Genomic DNA, 7,869 nt, shown 5'->3' with positions numbered 1-7,869 from the left:
GTTTGGTTGGATTCACCAAATCACAGATTCTCGATCAAAGTAGCTTGGGAACAACTAAGACATCATCGTCAGATGGTTGAATGGCATGACATTGTGTGGTTCAAGAATGCTGTTCCAAGACATTCATTTCTTCTATGGATGGCTGTCCAACAGAAACTCACAACTCAAGATAAACTTCATCGGTTTGGTATACATGGTCCCAATAGATGCTCGCTCTGTCTCCGCAACAATGAGGATCACAACCACTTGTTCTTTGAATGCTCCTATACTAAAGCGATCTGGTGGGATGTTTGTGACAGATGCGACATTCCAAGAATGACAAAAGGCTGGGATGAATGGATTCGATGGGCCACTGTCTCTTGGCATGGCAAGAGTTTCGTCAATTTTTCTCGTAAACTGAGTTTTGCAGCTACAGTGTATCATGTATGGCAAGAACGGAATGCAAGGATCTTTGCTGGAATGTCTAGAACTTCGAATTTGGTCTTTAATCAAATCAAATGTATCATTCGTGATAAGCTTGATTTGATGAGGAATGTCGCACCAACAAATGAAAACAAAAGGATCCAACGAGCTTGGAGGGTGAATACCATAGATTCTTAATTTGTTAGTTAGCTGGTTGTATTGGTTTCCCTAACGAATCCAGTGAGGTTTCAGTGTTATGGTCGGTGGCTAGCTTGTAGCCATCTGTTGTTTTATGTTTCTGTTATCATTGTAAATCTGGGGTATGCCCCTTATAATGTTTGTATCTTCTTCTTTTAATACATACGTCAACTTACCAAAAAAAAAAATTGTCATTCTTTGGATTCTCAATATCAAAGGCCCCATAAGGATACACATGTTTCTCAATAAATGGACCGCTCCATCTTGATCTTAACTTTCCAGGAAATAAATGGAGTCGAGAATTATAAAGCAAAACTTTTTGACCAGTATCAACTTTATGACAATTTTCACAAGTTTTGCAGAATGCATGTGTGTCTTTGAACATGGTGGGCCAATAAAATCCATTTTGAAAGATTTTCGCAATGGTCTTTTTTGACGAGAAATGACTCTCACATGCTTCCGAATGACAAAATTTAATGACACTACTTACCTCATTGTCCACAATGCATCTTTGAAATATTTGATCAGGACAATGTTTGAATAAGTTAGGGTCATCCCAATAAAATTTCTTCACTTCGTTCAAAAACTTACCTTTGTCTTCGGTACTCCAATGAGTTGGCAAGTCTCCTGAGGCAAGGAAATTGATATTTTTAGCAAACCAAGGCATTGAACTAAGAGAAAGTAAGGATTTATCAGGAAAGTAATCATCGGTTGGTGTGATGTCAGATATCGAATCTGTTGTCACTCTTGACAAAAGATTCGCATCAACATTTTTGGTGTCTTTTTCATCCGTGATTTCTTCCTGAGAATAAGTCATTTGCAAATCTTCAAATTCATCAAACTCAGTATTACTCAAAGTAGATTCAAATTGATCATAAACTAATTCTTCAATAAAATCTACTTCTTGTAAATCATTATCATCTCCAGGTTGCTTGCAAATGTTGAAAATATTCATCTCCAATGTCATGTTCCCAAATGATAGCTTCATCAGTCCATTCCTACAATTAATCAATGCATTAGAAGTTGCAAGAAATGGACGCCCTAAAATAACAGGAAATGAATTGCATGCTTCAACAGGTTGTGTGTCCAAGACAATAAAATCCACAGGATAAATGAACTTATCGACTTGTACTAACACATCTTCAACTATTCCTCTAGGCACTTTTACAGATCTATCGGCAAGTAAAAGAGTCACAGAAGTTGGTTTTAACTCACCTAGATTGAGACTTTGAAAAACTGAATATGGAAGTAAATTCACACTAGCTCCAAGATCAAGTAAGGCTCTTTCAATTTTATGTTCTCCAATAAAGCAAGAAATTGTAGGACAACCAGGGTCTTTATATTTCAAAGCATTATTGTTCTGAAGAATGGCACTTACTTGTTCGGCTAAAAAGGCTTTCTTTTTCACATTCAGTTTTCTCTTCACAGTGCACAGATCTTTCAAAAATTTAGCATAAGAAGGAACCTGTTTAATAGCATCCAACAAAGGTATATTGATCCTTACCTGTTTGAAAGTTTCAAAGATTTCAGAGTTGTGATTGACTTTCCTTTGTTTAGTCATGGCATGAGGAAATGGAAGTGCTGGCGGAGAATCAGTCTTTTCTTTGCAATGATTAGATTCAACCCCTTCCTTACCCTCAGAGATTGATTCATCATCATTCTCACAAGGTTCAAGAATGGGTTTTTCAATAACCTTACCACTGCGAAGAGTGATGACTGATTTTACATGATCCATGTGTTGGCTTCCAGAACTACTTACATTTACATTGTATTGCCCCTTTGGATTTTGTTGTGGTTGAGATGGAAACTTACCTTTCTCTTGGAAACTGAGAGCAGATGTCAATTTTGCAAGAGTATCTTTAAAATCTGTCATGCTTTGAGCAAGTTGAGTGTTAATTGCCTCTTGCTTTTCCATAAATGCATGCAATGTTTCCTCAAGATTTCTTCTAGGAGGGGGAGCATAAGGAGGTGCATATCCATGAGAATTTTGGAAATTATGATGTGCTTGAAACGATGGTTGTGAAGTTTGAGCATTATTGTTCTCACTCTTCCAACTGAAATTTGGATGATTTCTCCAACCAAGGTTATATGTTTGCGAATATGGGTTATGATTGGGCCTTTGAAAACTGTTTAATGCATGGGCTTGTTCATGGAGACATTCTTTAAAAGAAGGTAAGGTTGGACAGTCATTGGTTGAATGTTCGTTGGTTTCACAGATTTGACATGCAATATCTTGAACAGATTTTAGTTGACCAATCTTTTTTAATTCTAATGCCTCAACCTTTCTAGCTAAAGATGCAAACTTGGCTTGGAGGTCATGATCTTCCCTAAGGTTGTACATACCTCCACTAGATGTATGAGGTTGAGTTTTACTTGGTGCCTCATAAGTACCTGTGGTGTCCCAATTTTGCGCATTTTCAGCTAGCAAGTCTAGGTATTCCATTGCTTCATTAGGGTCTTTATCCTCAAAAGTTTCATTGCACATCAATTCAACCATTTGCCTATCTCTAGGAGTTAACCCTTCATAAAAATGTGAAACTAATCTCCATGTTTCAAAACCATGATGGGGGCAAGTATTAAGTAAGTCTCGATACCTATCCCAACATTGATAAAATGTTTCTCCTGGTTTTTGAGAGAAAGTAATGATTTGTCTTTTGAAAGAGTTTGTTCTGTGAGATGGAAAAAACTTCTTTAAAAATTGTTGTTGCATTTCATCCCAAGCACAAATGGAACCAGGTCTCAAATTTTGTAGCCATGTTTTAGCTTTATCTTTTAATGAAAAAGGAAAAAGCTTCAATCTAATGGTGTTCATGCTACAATTTGAGTCATTATACGTGTTGCAAACCTCCTCAAATTCCCTTAAATGCAAGTATGGATTTTCTAAATCTAAGCCATGAAAAGATGGTAAAAGTTGAATAATGCCTGTCTTAAAATTAAAATGAGATGCATCAGGAGGAAAAACTATGCATGAGGGTGCACTTGTTCTTGTGGGATTCATGTGGTCTCTAAGAGTTCTAACCCGAATATTCTCATTATTCTCATTATGAAGTGATTGGTTATCTTCTTCAGCCATATTTTCTGAAAATGATGAGGATACCCTACAAAGTCTACCACTTAATGTACGTGACCACACTCTCATGCACGTGTAGGAGAATAAAAGGAAGAAGAAAATAAAAGAAAGAGAAACAAAACAAAAGAAACAAAGTTAGATACAAGAAAAAGAGAAAATAAAATAAATACTATAATTTGTACAAGAATTTACCTCCCCGGCAACGGCGCCAAAAACTTGACACGACCAAAAGATTGATGTCTTCTCCCAAGTGCAGGAATGTCGAAGTAATAAAAAAACCGGGAAGACCGGGGTCGAACCACAGGGAGGTTACTTGTATAAATTATAAGCAACAATAACACTACAACAATAGTAACAACAACAACAACAACAATAATAATAATGGTGATAATAATAATAATAGTGAAGAAGAAGAGGAAGAAGTTGATGAGAACTTTGAGATGAAAGATTAACGTAAGGATTAAACAATGATAACAACAAATGTCAAGGTTAGAGGATCCACTAATGGTATTTCAAACAAGTATAGTATAAACCCTTATTATTCAATTGGAAACCACACACAAGGAGGTTCCAATCAGATTATAAATTGTTAACATGATTACATTAGCTATCTTATTCGAATAATGCTAATACTTGTAAATGTTATCAGGCATTCATGATTATAACTTATGTTAACAACAAATCAAGTTCCTTTCATAGCTCAGGTGTCGGTTATACCATACAGTATGGGCTATGAAAGTGCCAAGTATTTGTTATACCAAGTGTTATACAACATAAATCTAGATTAACCATTTAACAAGCAAAGTATTAAAAGTGAACAAGATAACAAATATAAAGCATGTTAGTATCCAACATTAAGGTCCATGTTAAGTTTATATTATACTTATTCTTACACCATTAGTGTACCCTTTTCACCTTGACATAATTAATTTAGCTAGACATAATGAAAGAAAGAAACATAAATAAACAAGGAAAGGAAATGAAAAGCATAAGCAAGAGATTAATATAAGCAAAACTTAAGCATTACAAAATATAAAGAGAGAGCAAGAGCATGATCTTGATCTGAAAACCAAGATGCCTAAATACATGGCAAATGCCTCCTTTTATAGGCCAAAATTCGGAACTATTGATTTGTTGACTAATTGATGAGTGGGTGGCCACATCTTGACTTGGTGACAATTCTTATCTTCTTGTCTGCCAAAAACGTCATTGATGACGTCATAATTTGAACAAACTTGAATCATGAAAGTTCTAGGAAATTGTCTCATCTTTCCAGGGTAAAAATTTGAGATCATTTGGACTTCTAGAACTTGAGATATGGGCTGAACACTGAACAGTGTCTGGGCTGCAGGACAGATTCGGACTTCTTTGTTGTTGCTACAATTTGGACTTGAAAACGGCCTTGTTAAATCTTGGGCTCCACATGAAAGTTGTAGGCCTATGTCTTATCTTTCCATCCATATAAAATGGACCTAAATCCAAGATCTACAGCTCCAGATATGACCCAATTACCGAACTGTGTTCCAATTTGGACTGCACCAGCATCTCTTTGGCCATCTTTTTGTCCTTTCAATTTCAGTACTTCAACTCATCAATCAATTCTTTCATTTATGTGATAGGCCTGCATTTAAGATTAACATTTACCATAAATTAAAGGTATCTTATGTAATTAGATATGTTATTATAAAACATGCTTTAGTTAAGGAGTTATTGATACTTCAAGTGCAAAATGATGATATAAAACCTTGATAAAAATGCACTTTTAAGTACTAATCACAAAGATACCAATTCCCAGAAAGCCAAGTAAATCAGGTTTGATAGAAGTGTGACACAAAGATAACTTGTACCTAGACACTAGCACTATTGGAAACGGAAACCTCCACCTAACGAATATTGATTCGCGAACGAGAAGTATAAGGAATGGCGCTACGAAGACAGTTGTTCTTCGATAATTTGGATTTCAGTTCTTTAGAGAACCATGGAAGGGAGATTATCTCACCAACACTCACACACACAAAGTGCGGCAAACAAGAAGTTCTATTGATCTGAATTGTCTAGCCTTACATGTCTACTTATGCCCTTATTTAAAGTGACTCCAAACTAAAATAAACCCTAATGGACCCCTTATATGGACTTATATGATGCCCACTTACAATTAAACCCAAATAATATAAATAAACCTTAAACTAAGAAGAAAATAATAATAACAATAATAAATCCGAAATTAATATCCTAAATATGCTAGAATCAGATTTGTCACCATTAAGATATCCCAAATAGACTAGGAAATCTGATCTGAAGGTAGAATTTATTTTGAAGTCTTCTTTCCTTTTGGTAGCTAGGATGAATAAGGAATCCTTGTAAGAAAAGGATTCTGAAACATTTATGAATCATTGACACATATGGAAACTATGTTCCAGCCCATTAAAGATCTTTGGAGAATTAGGAGATTCCCAAATAAGCTGCCACATCCTTTTAGAAAAAGAATCCTAGCCAAATAGGAAGTCCACAAGTCAAAAGGAAGTAAATAACAAAATTCATACAACCTCTATTGACCCGTATTGAGACACCTTTCCAAACTTCGATTGACCTGAAATTTTAACCCAAGGTAGGACAACATGTTAGAAGACTCCATGAAATTTGCAGCCCAATCCAACTATCGAATTGAGAATTATGACTATTACCGTAAAATTAGATAGTTGCACTTTTTACGTCAAAATCTGAATTTAACCTTTCCTGGATTGTATCAGTAGTACAATAAGCTTATTTAAAATTCTTCTTAGTCATTACTTATATATAGTGTTGCTGGAGAAAGATGTTAGTAATAATGGAATTCTTAAGGCTTAAACAAGATGCTATTGAAGTCGCTACTAATCCTATTCAAGATTCAAGGGCAAATCTTCATGAAGAGGGAAGGAATGATACGGTTTAGCCTTGTGATATGATCCAAGTAAGGTCAGATTCGAATTTTGGTGTAAAATGCGCAACAATCCAGGTTTACGGTAACATTTATAATTCTCAATCGAACCGTTGGATCGGGCTCAAATGTTACGTGGACTCTCCAGACATGTTTTCCTACTTTGGGTTAAAATTTAAGATCAATCAGAGTTCGGAAGCGCACCGCAATACTGGTCAATAGAGGCTGTATGAATTTTGTTATTTATTTCCTTCTGACTTATGGACTTCCTATTTAGTTAGGATGCTTTTCCTGCAAGGATGTGGGAGCTAGTTTTGGGAATTTTCTAGTTCCACAAGGATCTTTAATGAGCTACAATATAATCTCCAAGTGTGGAAAGGATTTATTAATGTTTCAGAATCTTTTTTTTATAAGGATTTCTTATTCATCATAGCTACAGAAGGAAAGAAGGGCTAGTGGTGTTTAAGGATAGATTCGTTATTTTTATTATTTTCTTTCATGTTTGTGCATAATTAAAACTTTGCTTTGAGCTAGGATCCGAGGTTTATTTGGATCAGGTTATGGGCTTTTCAGTTTAGGGTTTTTGGGTCAGTGTATGTGGGTTAGTTCAGCCCATAAAGGTAGATCCATTAAGGTTACTTTTAAAAACTATTTAAACACATGTAACCTAAATTTCGACGGCATTTGATGATTATTACTTCTGAATTTTTCAGTTTTAACGTGTGAGTAATTCTTGCATTCTTCAGGTTTTAAACGAACTTAATCTGACTTAATGAATATTAACTAGCTTCGTGGCGTCATTCTACCCATTGTAATGGTGTTGGTGCCTTGAGGCAGGTTTCTATTGTGTAACACTCCTATCAGACCTATTTTAGCTTTCCGGGATCAGATCTCAATCTTGATTGTGGGTTGCGTGACTACGTGATTATGAGGTTCGTATCATGTGCCTCTTTGGTTGGATGGTGCCCCCAATCATGGCAGTCTTGCTCTATTACCCACTTAATAATTATTTTGGTGAACAAGCGATGCTTCACTGCTCTCACTTTCTAAAGGAGTTTATCAACTCATCTTTTGCCAATGCCCATTTTAAATTGCCCTCCAACTAATCTAGTCATGTGCATCCTTTATCAAAACACCCTCATATGATAACATTTTTCATACATCATAGCCATTTTTAAAGGGTAAAAAAGACTTTTTAGTCATGGAAGATGCCCCCTCAAGTATAGCGTTACTCTTAACTGTCGATGAAGTTCATCAAATCAGAACAACATTGCCCTCCCTT

This window comes from Populus nigra, chromosome 13 (genome assembly GCF_951802175.1).
Source record: "Populus nigra chromosome 13, ddPopNigr1.1, whole genome shotgun sequence".
NCBI classification, from domain to species: Eukaryota; Viridiplantae; Streptophyta; class Magnoliopsida; order Malpighiales; family Salicaceae; genus Populus; species Populus nigra.
This window is presented reverse-complemented; position numbering follows the sequence as displayed.